Genomic DNA, 15,877 nt, shown 5'->3' with positions numbered 1-15,877 from the left:
ATTCTTTATAATTGTTACGACTTTGGCCCCAGGACAATTCGTTGGCCTCACAAGAAGGTTCAGAGTTTGATATACGTTTATATATCATATATAAACAATTGTTAAGGATCTTTTTGAGAACTGCAATACTCAACATATGATATGACTATAAAATCATCCTGTTAGAAAAGGGACTAATGATTATAAACATATCCAGGGGAAAAATGGATTTTATTTATACAGGATCTACATGTATTATTGTACATTGTCCAGATAGTTTGTATTATGACTCCATTAAGCTGATTTTATCATACCTATTCTTCCTCAGGTGAGCGATGTGGCCCATGGGCCTCTTGTTTATGAATGTTTTAGATAGATGTGTAATGTATGATTAATAGGTCATGCAATTATGTAGACTCACATATTGTTGCTAGATCTTTAAGCTGCAATCGCATCACGTGCTTTTGTAACTTACATTGTAGCTGTCAAACCATGAATTTTACACCCCTAGGCAAGCGCAGCTCGCACTTCGATAATGATCGTACATGATTGATTTCACTTTATCACCTATATTTATTAGAATTTATTATTAAATAAGAAAAAGAAAGATTTAAATCTAAATTTTACCGTAGATTTCGATTTTGGGGTCAAAAGGCGTTCTCACTTATAGAGAAATACTTTACAACAGCGCTATATTTTAGCGCGTTTTATGGGGACCGTTAAAGTAAAGTCGTTCCGTTCAACTTCTTGTAAGCCAGATAGGGATTCACACTTCTTTAAATTGACTTTAACGTGTCCGTTAACAAAATTCTCACTGCTTGCTTTTTGCTTTCTTTGCATTCATAAATAATCTCGCCAAATGCATATCGATTTCCCCAAACGGTTTGTTTTTCAGCTTTATGAGTTCGCCACTCCTTGTAAGGTAATTTTTCTTATTGTTAGATTTAGTTTTACGTCGTGTATTTGTAATTTGAAAACTTCTTACAGATTCAAACGCAGAATCCTGCAGTGCATGGTGTCCATGTCAACATTACCCCTAGCAGCAGGTACAAACTCTCGGTTTCCATCTACACTTAGACCTAGACTCGATTCAAACATATCTAGATCCAGCGTAATATAATGAGTTTTTTCAGTTACATAGGTATCATAAAGTACATATAATGCATATCATTTTGTTCAGCCAACACTCTGCTACACTGGATATGTTCCTGTATTTTATTTGTTTTTAATATCTATTGATAAAATCACATCAGACAGTAGTTTTCGCAGACTTTTAATAAATGTGTAAAACTTTGTCCCATCTCCTTTGTGTCAAAGAATACTTAAAATAACTTTACCAAGACTCTGTACTAAAACGGTTTATATAACATGTAACTGAATGATAATTGATATATCAACATGTTGGTCTTTAAATATAAAAAGAAAAGACAAAACATGAATAATTGTTTTGCCTCGGACTAGAATGTCTCGACGTTATTGGATGAAACGCGTCACGTGATTGCCCGACACATTTCTTTAAAGGGTGTTCGTCGAAATTTATAAGGCAACATGGCGGACGTTACGTTTATTAAATTGATTTTTTACAGAAACGTTCGACCATAACTTTTAATTTTTAAGCCCCAAAATATTTAGAGTGACCCCCACCCCCCTTGCCCATGACGTAATATTACGTACAATACAGGTTTGTGCAGTCGACGGACGAGGAACGAAAAAAATATGAGAATTAAGCTAAATTCAAAGAATACATTACAATCAAACAAATGAGCATATGGATGACAGTCACTACAAGGTAAACTCACTGAAGGGCATTCGTCACGGACGAAACCGACACCTGAAAAATCTAACATTCAACAAGAAATATGACATAATCAAGGGTCCTGCTTTCACGGACAGTAATACTTGTTTTAAAGCTGTTCTTGCTTAGACAAAACGTGTCGGAAAAGGGGATGTTCAGCACTACCCAATCAATTCAGAGCCTGATATACAGGAACTGTACACAAGCATGCACCTTTACATCTCCATAAATACTCCACAAGACCTGTTCAACAAACTTCAGTTTCATGTACTGATGTTCTTCTGTCGCAGGGGCAATAAAAAATGTACAGGGTGACAAAACACTTTCAAAGTTTTCACTGATGACAAAACTGGACGAAAGTACGTGAAAAATAAAATAAAAGACAAAGAATCGTCTTCAGAAATAATGCCAGAAGTGTAAGGTATGTCAACTGTTCATCTTTGTTTTTAATTATAAAAAATATCATATTCAAATTAATGTACACCAAACTGTTATTACATGTAATTGTAAGTGTACTTTCTACATGGATATTAAATTATATTTGATGATCCATTATTTGCCAAGTACTCTCCTATGAGAGTAGATATATCAACGTTGCATCCAGAGTGTGACGAGTAAGTGTAAAAATAAACAAAAGAGATTTATAGATAAAAAGTGTATATTTGTTCATATTGAAAGTGTAACACACTTTATAATTAAAACATTTTATTTCATAAAAGTAGAAAGTAATGCAAATTCAGCCTGTCAAATTAACACGAACCTTTTGCATTTTTTTCCCCAGACTTTGGTAACGACCACTAAAATTTTTTGTTGACTCAGACAGTGTTTGGTTTGGTTATAACGCACGGGTTGGTGAAAAAAAAACCCAGCACATTTCTAAGGCGAATTAGTAAAGCAACTGGTCTTTCTAAAATATATACCAACCATCCAACCAGAGCAACCGGTGCGTCCATTTGGTCAAAGTCCATGTTTGGTCCGTCACAAGTGACGGCAGTCACAGGACTTAAATCGGTTCAAAGCTTAAGTGTGTACCAAAGAGTCAGTTCAATTTCAATGTCAGCGTTGCCAGACTTAAACATGCCTGCTATTCTGCCTGGGCCCGCATCATTAGCTTGCGTTGTCCTCACCAAAATAAGGCTGTCCAGGAAATTCAAAATGATGATCTTGAGCTGGCAGACATCATTATGAAGGCCAGGAAATCACATGTACCCAATCGTCAGTTTCTGTAAATAAGACCAACCTTCAACCAGCCTCCCTGTTCAGCAATTGCTCTGTTACCATCTATCAACTTACAATTAATCAAAAATAAATGTGGCTGTTTTTCTTCAAAACAAAATCGTTATAAACCGTTTATCACTGTTGAGCTTTTAACGTTCATTATTTATATTAAATTGTTACTTAATAAAATAAGTGTGTTTGTTCAACATTGTTGATCTATTAATGTTTATTAAATGAATTTAATTGTTATATTATATTTTGTTTGTTTACATATCAAACTTTGGATCTTCGACAAAACTAAACACTTATTAGGTTTGTTACTGACTGTGTACAGAAACTTCGCCTCGCCTTCTATGGACTTTATCGACCCACAAATTTACCGACCCACAAATTTCTGTACATAGTAAATAGTAAGTAAATAATAAGACCAGAGAAAGATGGACTGATCAAACCCATTACATTAATGCACTATTGATTACAAATGATGTCGTTTCAACAAAAAATGAAATTAAACACCCTCATCCCCAAGCAAACATCCCAAAACACGCGATCAAAGATAACAAGAAGAAGGTAATACATTCAGTCAAAACTCTGTCACGCCGTTGTATTTGAAATAAATCTACGTTCAATAAAATGCGCCTATTTGCAAATAGATTGTCCCCTCTCAGCATATTATAATATCGACTCAATTTTTTTTCAGTCACCATTATGTAGAATATATTTTGGAACAAAAATGGTTGGTCAGAATTAGCAAAGCAGAGCCCTTTTATCCGATTTCTAAAGAAAAAGAAACAAGATAACTAGGAGATAAACAATGGGACCGCTGTGTCTGCATTATCTGTTGGCTTCTAAACTGTAAAACGATTTGATTGAATGAGATTATGGGTTAGATGCACCTATTCTTTTCTTTCAACTTGAACAGTTAAACACCGACGTCAATCATAAATCATTACTGAAATCTTTTTTCGATTCACTTGGTAGGTTACATTATAAGCTGCCGCTATTTAGAGTATACACTGAATGCAAATATCCTTCGGTGTTTTAATTATCATACTCTGTACATTTTAATTGCGTGTCGATAACGAAATGTTTTCATGAACAAAGCAAATTAAGATTATTTGGGGAATTTTTTCAGAAACTTCGCACGCAACCGGATTATCAAACCGATAGTACAAAAAGTAGTGCACTAATATCCGATGAGAGGACTAAAATAAAAGAATTTTTAAACATTAGAATGCACATTGTTTAACGATAACACTTTTTTTATACCAAAGGAAACAAATATTACACTAAATTCATTTACAATGGAACAATGAACACACCAGCCTTTTTTTTTATTTATTTTTTGTGTCTATGAAATTTTTGTTCATAAATAATAAATCAAGAATCAAAATTGTAAAACTGCCAGTTTGCATAGTTTTTTTTAACATGTTAAATGCACATGCTGATGCTATCGATTACAACTCAAAATGATTTAATTTTGGAATCAGAAATATGAATCTACAATTTACGTTACAGATTCGGACGTCTTCATTCTTCTTGAATTACATTTGCAGATTAAATATACTGTAAACAGAGTCTCCTATCGAAATAACATTTTAAATCATTTATCTAGTATGGGAAATTGAAAAACACAAGTACACTTAGAGTTGACTACTCCATGGATATATTAGACACCTATAGCTAGTACCTCGCTCGCCATAGAAACGGGTGTACAAACACGATGTAGAAAGTCAACCTCGTTGATTATCTCCATTGATTATAAGTGATTCAAACATCACTCAATTAAAAAAAAAAGTATGTTACCAACTACAGATAGTGTAAACACAGGTAAAGTTATAGGAAAATTTAAGTCTTGAGAGCCCTGTATAAAACACATTATATTACTCTCAATGCTTAAACAGTTTGTTGTTTTTAAGTTCACCTGAACTGAAAGCTCAAGTGAGCTATTCTGATCAAATTTTGTCCGTGGTCCGTCTGTCCGTCCATCCGTCCGTCTGTAAACGTTTTTCATTTTCAACTTCTCTAGAACTGTTTAGCCAATTTCAACCAAATTTAGCACAAAGCATCCTTATGAGAAGGCAAATATAAATTGCACAAATTAAAGACCGATCTTTATATGTATCTATATGCTGGAAGTTAACAGTGTACCCCTACCAAAAGTTTAGTTTTATATCTTGCGTAGGAATTTCATATTTGAAATGGTATTCCATAGAGATAAAATGTCAAAGATTAAGTTAAATTCAAATACTTTACAATATTTATTCTTTGTTATTCTACCGAGAGGCCATATGGCACAATATATTTTGAACGCCAAAATAGTCATTGTTGCTCAGATGAGCGATGTGGCCCCATGGGCCTCTTATTTAATATGCAATCAAGTATAAAAAATTATATCTTATTGACTATGGCTATCAGCATGGAATAACCGACTAACCAGGATTTAAACTGGTACAATTATAATATCATTTGATCATTGTAGTACAATAGTAAGTTCAGGATTTTTTTTCCGGGTGGAGATGGGGTGTCCAAAGGATAACGTTGTTGGAGGGGGAGGTGCTATGTGAATTTCAAAACATTGATATTTTCAAGGGTACAGACCATATTGACTACATTTGATTGCACATGTAAAGACAAATTTGATTGGATAATGAAAGAAAGACAACCAATAGCAACATGATATTATCTGTTTTTAGAGCTAATTATCTGGAAGATCTTCACAATGCAAGGTCTTATCGACAAGATTTCGAGAATGCAAGCCAAATTAATAGTGCAGTCTACAGCGACTACAGTAGTCTTTTTACAAAAAGGTAAGAGCATAATAATAAGGCGATTATTTCTAACCAATATGTTTTCATAGTGTTGAATCCAGTAAACTGATGAATGAATTATTTAACGAAAAAAGCAAACAGGAAGTACAAATTTTCACGACGGTCGAAGAGTATTTTTTTAAAAATAGTTATTACTAGGCAATGAAAAAATACAAGTACGATTTAAAACTTATCTATAACTTGAAACTATAAAATTATAAGATAAATTGAAAACACCCAATAATACAATATTTTTTTTTTTTAATTTATTAAAGTTTGAGAAAAATATACTTAACTTCTTACAAACCGAAAGTACAGTGTGTGTTTGTATTGCACAGCATTGGCAAATATGGGTAAGTCAATTATGTGAAGAAATGGTAGTTTTAGTATTAACTTTCACAACCAGGAACCATGGTAATATTTGCTTTAACACAAAAATTTAAGAATATGTACATCCTGAGTCTGCATTAAAAATAATTCCAAAAACAGCGATCAGTACATTTAATATTGAAACAAAGATAACTGAATTTGTCGAGCGATACACGTAGAGTAATTTGTTCTACAAAATATTTAAACATTTCATAGCTCCGCGCATCGAAAGTTTAGTTTTTCAAAAGTTAGGATTTCTGATCGCGTTTATTCCGTCAGCCATTTTATACATTATATTGATATAAACAGTAAACATGCGTACAATGTGGAAGTATTGTTTTTTATTCCAATGTGTGAAAGAAAGAGGGGATGTTACGGCAGAGGGACTGTGAAATCATGTGTACACAAATATGTTATAAAGAAAACTCCTCTAAAATGCATGCACATGATTAATAAATTAACAATATAGAATATTTATTCCACTGAGGAAATATAATGTGAAGATTTCTTGATAGTTCTTGATAGTTCTTACTGTGGAATAGTGTACTTAGTTTTGCTAACAATTGAAACTTACGCAAGTAAATGAACCAAAAAACCCCCAAAAGCCTGGGCCTACTGAACATTAATTAATCACGATTGTGAACTTTTTCCTAGAAAACTCACTAGCACGTAGGTAGTAGTTATCAAAACTATACTGTCTAAAAACGCAAACATGGTAGCCCAACATTTCTACCGATATATGCAGAATAAAAATATATCCTTAACTCTAACTCTAATTAATAACAATTTATTTATTTCATCTCAGTCAGATTTTCTACAACTTCAAAACCGTCATTATATTCTTTTTACCATCAACGCAAGGCAATGGTCAACATATTTTGGCACATAAAATTAAACTTTATGAAGCGATAAACTACAAGACTAGTAGACTAATTTTTCAAAACAAATCTTTCCACCTTATTAGTCTTACAGCGTAAAACATTTTTTTTCAATTGATAGAATCATTTCTTTCCGTTACATCAAGAAAAATAATTGTCAAAAGATTCCGGTGTCCAGTCTATGTTAGGACCTGATTTTCTAACTTTAAATATTAAAAATTTAAATCATATTTAAGTATTGAATACTCTGATATTATTACCTAAGCAGTTGTTTATTAATGAAGATTGCATTAATGTCTATGGGGACAAACAATTGTTTAAAAATAAAATAGTAAATACTAAGATTGTCAATTAATGTGTTGGTGGTAAGATGCATTTAATCATTAAAAACATATAAACATATCTATTGTAAACAAAAATTTACACCAAATATTTGTTTTAATTGATTTTTATAGATTAAAAGCACGGAGGAGGGGTTAACTCTTCACAAGCAGAAACATGTCATTTGTTAGGACACATTCCGTTCTTAATTACTGATAATTGAACGTAAAATTATCTCTAAGTATGCGAGTGTTACGCCCATAAATATCTCTGATGCATCAAGATTCATTGAATCTGGGGCTATTATGGATCGTATACCTTATAAATGAGTTTTTTCACCATGACCATTATGTCATTTTGATTGGTCAATGGCAGCTGTTTATTTTTAACTGGTTTGATGATGTCTCTACGATGTATGGTTCAAAAGTTGTAGATATGTTTAACAAAATTGAGAAACGTTCAATAAAAACTCCTTAAAGGAGACATTGGATAACTTTAGTATTATTAGATTGAAAGATCCTTAAAGTCAAGTTAAGAAATTGGTTGTAGTTACGAGTACCCCTAACAGTTTAGGCGGTGTAGCAATTACAAGCATTTTGTACTATGGGGGCAATAACTATATAACTATTTCAAGGCGGGTGCTGAAGTGCAATATTTTGAAATTCCTACGGAAATCCTTCTTTCATTGAATTAATTTTATTTGTATTCATGAAATGAAATAGAATGTCTTTAAAAGTTGATGTATACAACTCTAATAATAACATAAACAAATATTTACTTCTACCGAGTATGATTCCCTCTATTTTTGGGTTAGGGTTAGGGACGTAAAATTATAGGTAATTCATATACATGTATCTATAGAAATAGCCCTACAGAAAATCCACACGCCCTGTTTAACGATTGGCCGAAACCTACAGCGACCTACGAAAAATCACGGCCTAGACGAAGTATTCATGACAAAGTCAGACTAAAATTCCCATAAGATGACTTGGCTGTTTCTTTTAGCTAACATACTGATGTACATTTACAGTAATTTAGTAAATTTTACTTACTTAATACTATCAATTTATTAATTTGTTAAAAGAAAGATGCAAATATAAACAATAAAATGCTTTCTTTAATGATTCATGCAGGTTATGAAAGTAGCAATCATTGCAGAAAAATTTACATAACATTCTAACGCATATTATGTATTTTTGTGAAATGTTGCCACCATCATATCCCGCATGAATTATTAAATATATCTTTTTTTTGTTTAAATAGTTGGTTTTAATGACAATTGATTTACGGTCCCCAATTTAGCATTACATGTATCACATACTGATATCTGTATGTCTGTCGAGTGATTGTTTTACTTAGATGGGCTTAAATGAAAGAAAATTTACATTAACACAGGAAAAATCTCTGCCATTCAGCCAACTGAATGGTTACTGAATGGTCTGAAAAGGTGACTGAATGGCGTAACTATGCCATTCAGCTACCTTTCAGTCACATTTTTAGCCGACTGAATGGCAGAGATTCATCATGTGATTACTCCATAATTTTAATTATTATTAGGCCAAAAGATATGGAGTGTACTGGATCATCGTTAACTTCTAGCAAATACCAAAATAAAGCAACCAAAAATTTTCATCGTCTCTGCCAACTTTTTGTGACAGTTTGTAGCGATTTGTTTAGAGATATAATAACGTTTTGCGTTTCTTCAATTTCAACTAGATGCGAACAAAAAAAAACACTTGAAAAAAACCCAGTAAACTTTTCGCCTCACAGAAGGAAATTCTTTATCTGAGTTCTAAAGGCAAACAAACAGATCTCAAAGAAATGATTGTCAATTCTCTCCTCTTGTTTCACAACTATGTCTCTTTTTTCCTATGCAATGCACTTGGTGAAACCGAGATTCCTAGGTCGTGCAATATAGATATAGCCTATATAAAAAAATAGAAATTCAGTCTATGTACAATATCAAACACTGAAACAACAGTAATGAAAGAGATAGTAATAAATATTTTGTTTTTCTTCAATACATGCAAGATGAACAATAAAACTATTATTTAAAAATCATCCAAGAAATCAACCTATCTCTTTTGTGGCTCCACAACAGCAGTCCAATTGTGTATTGCAGTCTTGATAGAGTGTGGTTTCTGCTATACAAAAAGAATGAAAATCCGGTGCAAAGTCTTGTAACTTTATGACTCCTCACTCCCTGTTCAGATGCATCTTTCAATACAACACTTTGTAAGAGCCTGACAGTGACATAGGCTTTTCTCTTTAATTAATACTTTAAATAATGCAAAAGACTTTCCCAGTCTGCAATTTCTGTATGATAGTGAAGTTGATTTTATTCTTTTCTGGAAATTTCACATATTTCTTTGTGTATATGCTTACAAACTTCTTGCAACACAGCTTGTTTGTACTGGTCTTACTTCATCATATGGTGTACAAAACTCTTCCAACCATTAAGCATAGCTTTACATATTGCTTGCTGGATGGGATCAGAAATTATCGATGATCTATGACTACTTCCATACTTTGCCATGATCTGAAAAAAATAGTCAAATTTACTTTATATGTAACCACTCCACACAATGGAGATATCACACATGGGCCTCATTGTTAAGTGTAGCACCAAAAATTCAAAGATTCTATAACTGAAAGGTTCATCAAAGAACTATACTTCTACGCACAGACAGAATGACAGATAGGCACATCGCAGGCGGATTGCATTGCAGCCAAACCCAAATAAGTGAAAGTGAGGGACAAGGATATTTCATTAATTTGGCCAAATATATTGTAACGTTTCTGAGTTCGATATGGAATTCGGCTGCTCTGCCTGAGCAAATCAAAGAGTGAATTAAATGATTTATTTCCTCAATCACAGATTTTAATTTGAAATATGTACAAATAATATCCCCCGGTTCTCTGTGGCGCACGCACTTCAAACTACGATTGCGTATGCGCTGCTCGGAGACAGGAGCGCACGCGCCGTTCCGGGACTGTAGCGTACTAACTACAGTCAACAAGCCAATTTGTATATTTATTACTCCCAATATACACCTATAGTCTCGAAAGCCTATTACAGGCACGTAAGACTACAGACAGGTTATTCTTACCAACCTTAATTTCTTTCCTGGCTTCGATGTGTTGATGTCTCGGCCGTCGAACACAGACTCTCCGATCCTACTGATTTTCTCAGCTTATATACCCTTCGGATATCACGTGACCAGCTGAGGATCGAATGAGATGAGTACATGAAAACGGAAGCTAGTCAGTACAATTCTACCACAGGGAACCGAAGGGATATTTTTTTTGATTTTGATCATAACTTCGCTTCAATATCAATGACCATGTACTTTGAAAAAAATGTTCGCTTTTAAATACACCTATTTAACTAAATTCTAAACTTTTAAATCAATAATTAAAATTTAAAATAACAAGTTACAAAGTATAATTGAAAAAAATATATAATATTAAAGACTAATGTGTTATTTAAATTGTAATCTTTCAATTTGATATCCCTAACCATTTTCCCAGGTTTACGAAAAATCCATTTATCGGACCACTCAACCCCCATTTGGTATGTCTGTCTGTTAAGAACTTTGTTTTGTATTTTTCTTCTTTGTATTTCAACTTTTGGAAATTTCCATATGATGAAATTGAAAGTAGAAGTCACAATAACTGAGATTATGTCCTATTCCGAATAAAAGCAGTCGTTTGAACAAACACAGAAACATTGATTTATACCGAGTTCCTGGGTACAATCCATACCATGTGAAGATGTTTTTAAATGTGCAATACACCCACACAAAGAATTTGTTAAAAAGAGAATATTTAATGTAATATTTTAAAATCAACTTGCCAAATTACTTGTCCTATTGTTTGACAAAATGACAAAAAATATGTAATTTGAGATGAAAAAAAGTTAAACCACCATTATATAGATAAATTCATATAAGAAGTTCATGTATCACATTTCGTTTGAGTATCAAATGGGAGTCAAATCAGCAAATGGGGGTCAAATCTGTTTATAACCTTTTTTACTTTTACAACTCAATAACAATAACAGATAACCTCATGCGCAGACTTAGATTTGAGGGGGGTGGGGGGGGGGGGGGCGTCGAGGGCTCTGGCTTATTTCTGATTAAGAAATATTTATCTAGTAAACACTTTGCATGTATTATTAAAATAGCATTTAATCATCAGAATTGTGTGATTTTTTCAGACACTTACACATAGATGTGCCATATATGAACATATTAAACAATCATTCAATTTTCGTGGATTGTGGCTATGTAATTTCGTGGATGTGTCGGTTTTCAGTTTCATTGGTAAAACTAAATCTTTAATGATAAATTTTTGCCGAAAATGTCAATTCGTGATTGATGGCTACCCACAATTATCACGAAAATTGCGTCACCAAGAATACTAATGATCCCACAGTTTTTTTTGCTTCTTAATAATTTATACGTAAAACACTCCTTAAACAATACTACATTTAAATTTTTCGGGCACCTTCACAGGATATTTAAAAAAAATGTTTCTAATTATAGTTAATTTAATGTTGACAGATAAATATTTACATAAGCGAATATAGTTCCTTATATGAACCGATAAAATAGCGAAAACGTTCAATTCAGTTTGAACTTTTTCATGACGTCAAAATGATAGTAGCACCAACTTATCCTTTGACGGTTGCATTTTTATAAACCATAAATACACGTTTGTTTCAATTATTGACACAATTGTGCTACAAGAAAACGAACATGTAACACTATCTGTCTTGATTTTATTAGAAAAACTGCCGGAAAATGAAGAAAACCTAATGAACTATATATATATCAAATTGTATTATAGGCTATTTATAACTTTAAGCAATATTCTATGTACTATATTCATAAGAGACAGTTTAGTTACCACATTAATTACTTCTTTGTTCTAAAACTATTTATAAAAATAAAGTTTGATGTTACCTATTTTCCTTTTTTCTATCTTGTGGTGTATCTATCTGGTAAATGTTGTCTGGATGCCCTGCCCTTGATTCAAAGAAATGTCGCTAAAAATGTAGATTTGCTCAAGCTCTCAAAACCACATATATAACAATCTAGTATATAATCATTTTAGTTGAGTTGTGTTAAAATAAAGTAAGGACTCCATATTCCAAACCGGTACGTTTCCGTAGTATTTTTGTGTTTGAAATTTGATATTTTAGTTATAGTATTTTTCAGTAAAATTTGTTTAACAATATCTGAATACAAACAAAAAATCTAATAATCAAATGCATAATCCATTATTTATGTAAACATGTATTTGTCAACAAAATATCCTATTAATATAATATCAAACAATTTCTATATATATATATATATATATATATATATATATATATATATATATATATATATATATATATATATATATATACATATATATATATATATATATATATATATATATATATATATGATTTCAATTCAAATAATTTAAATTTATGCAGCCGAAACTTTTTTTTTATTTTAAAGTTTTTAAAAGATAGACGTGTAACCATTTCACGTTTCAATAAGATAGATGCGTCAGATTGAGCTGGAAATCCCAACACTAAAGTATATCATTGTGACAATGTCACTTCCGAAACTTATCCGTGACTTAATTATAAAAATAAAATCATGAAGGTTCTTAAACTGTTAACATCACAAACCCTTTTATCAAGCGCATGCAGTAATTTTTTTTTTCAATGCGAATGATTATATATATATGACATGTACTTTGAATGAATTAACTGCTATACCGTCACGACAACTTAGCTCCTCGTAAATATCAATGTGAAATATGTTTCATAGCTCGTACTGTAATATATCTCGGAATTCAAAGACGAAATAGAGGGAGTATGTCACTAAGATAACAGGTGTGTGACTGTCAGTCAATTTACTGGGTCTCAATACACGCCAGAGGTACCGGGTTCGAGTCCCGGTAAAGATCAAATTTTTTCTAACCACAAGTTACAGTTACTGTATCATTTGATATGTTCTATCTACTACGTAGGAAAAAATTTAGTTATGTGTTAAATAATACTTAAGATCTTTGAGTTTATCATTAAAAATGGATTGTGTTTCAAAGAGAGCTCGTTTCAGGCATCAGCTTAATTATAGGATATACACATTCTGCTTACTGTATATTTAAGACAAAAGTTCGAATACCAGAAAAAGTTAATTTTACTCTTGTAAAGCATGCATCATGATATCAATCATCCTATGCTGATTTTATCTGGAGACAATAATTTATCACAGTAATTAGTTTTCTAGATCTGCCGTTGTCATGTGGAATTGAACAGAGTTACAATATTTCTGTGCCATTACGGACATAAAAACATTAAGAAAAATTAAATATGAAGCTATTTAAGCCAGATGGTTTGGTCGCACGCACTGTAACCTATTAATAATCTTTGTTGTTAAATAATAAAAAAAAATTATTTCCCCACTAATTTCATTAAAAAAAAAAATCAAAAAAAAAAAAAAAATACAAACCATTCTTAAACAATTAAAGATTATTGCGTTTACTTGCTTCTAACTATTTTGTTTTAATTATTCAAAATAGGTTATTAGAAATTTCTTACAAAAAATTATTATTAATTTTTATATGTTACAAAACTTTTTCTTATTTAGACATTTGATCTTTACACATGACTGACTCATTAGCAGTACAACCATTTTTTGAATTGAAGTTCGAAAGATGTACAAATATAGATTTTTATCTCAGACACCTGACGTTATATGTTTTTCTAATAGTAAAATTGTACAATCTAACTAGAGTCAATGTTCAATACGTCCTAAAATTCAGATTAAAAGATTTAATAGCCATTAAAGTATTTTTGGATAGATTAAACATTTTCATGTAATTTTTAAGTTCTGAAAACTATAAGAATACTGATACCTTGTCAAATAATTGCAATACTAAACAGACAAAAGGCTGCGAATTGATAAAATTCTGTATTATAAATAAAAATAAATAAAGTAGATCATAAAAAAAAACCAACTTACTGACTAACATTTTAAAACAGGACTTTTTTCGTGCCAAAAAGCGAGTCTATTGTATTAATGTTTGATTATAATTCTCAACAAATGTGTAGAAAAAATATTCAAAACCCTTCTCGTTATTTAATCTCCATTTTACAATTTTTCCAAAATATTTTCATAACTGTTAAGGTAAGCGCATCTGTGTTTGTTCAAGGCATTTTTTTTTTAGCTTTTGACTAGATTCCTTGCCCTTGATTAATAGAGCCGCCGCTAAAAAGTTCAATTCGCACCCGGAAACAGTTTACCCAGCGAGCCATAATATAGCCACTCCCGTAGAATAGTATAAAACAAAAGAATTCGATCTTGAAAACGGTATGTTTCTCTAACTAGTTTTTTATGTTGTAAATTATGAAATCTAAATAGTGTATGTTTTTTTATGATTTTAAGTCATACATGAAAAAAAGTTTTAATTTTAATAAAACAGTATATCATTATTTGTTTTATTTATAGTCACTAATATTGATATGTTTATCTGTTACTCAACAAAATATCCTATCTATTCGGTTTATATCTATATCTTTACATCTTCAAATATGTTCTAAAAAAATAGGAAAACGAAACTATTTTCATTTTAACGTTTTCAAAATATAGACACATAGGGTGTACGATGGAAATCTCCTACACTAAAAACAGATCATATTGACACTTCCGAAACTGACATAATTCTTAAAAAACGATCAGATAGGTTACTTCAAACCCTTAAACGAAGTGCATATACTACGATATTATTAGAATTTACATGTACTTACATTAAATCAGTTGCTTTAATGATATCAATTATCAAATGTGAATGTTAACATATGTAACCAAAACTTTGTATCTGTAACGATAACTTAGCTTTACATAAATTTATCTGGTATGTGTATGTGTAATATTTATTGTTATAGTTCAAGATTTATCAACATAATTAATCCATAGACAAAATTGAAGTGTGAAATAGCCAGGTTCGAATAATATTATTTAACGTCATCATCAAAGGTACCTAGCTTTGATAAACAACGTAAACTTTGAACACAAGTGTGATGTTTGTGTTTAGTTTTATTACAAGACCTAGAAAAATCTGTCTTGATTCCATGTGAGAAAAACTGCCGAACAATGAAGAATATATATATATATATATATATCCCGTCCGACGCAGCGGACGGTCTGTGAAGAAGTGCTGAGAGATAACGCGAACGAATTAACTTGCTATTTGGGGGTTGCTGTTAATTAAGTTGTACTAGTAAGATAATTCGTAGTGAAAGTTTGTAGGGAAGATTGGCCCTGTAAAAGACCACATAAATAATCATGAATGTAAAAACTAATGGAAGTGAAATAAAGCAAAAGAACAAAACCGATTAAGGAAATAGCTAATAATTTGAATAAATAACATGATTAATAGTTTGTACATGGACCGAAAAAGATGAAGATGGTGATATTGCTACGAAAACAAATCAGTAC

At 31.6% G+C, this 15,877-nt stretch overlaps 1 protein-coding gene across 1 annotated transcript in view; it reads left to right on the top strand.

Annotated features, from left to right (window-relative positions):
• The first annotated feature begins 5,687 nt into the window (after positions 1-5,687).
• Positions 5,688-15,877, top strand: part of LOC128168554 (uncharacterized) — a 30,820-nt gene continuing 20,630 nt past the window's right edge. The window contains exon 1 of the mRNA XM_052834748.1: positions 5,688-5,802. The gene's annotated coding sequence lies outside the window, so the exon portion shown is untranslated. The remainder of the gene's footprint in view (positions 5,803-15,877) is intronic.

The sequence above is a fragment of the Crassostrea angulata genome, unplaced genomic scaffold (genome assembly GCF_025612915.1).
Source record: "Crassostrea angulata isolate pt1a10 unplaced genomic scaffold, ASM2561291v2 HiC_scaffold_3, whole genome shotgun sequence".
NCBI classification, from domain to species: domain Eukaryota; kingdom Metazoa; phylum Mollusca; class Bivalvia; order Ostreida; family Ostreidae; genus Magallana; species Magallana angulata.
This window is presented reverse-complemented; position numbering and strand designations above follow the sequence as displayed.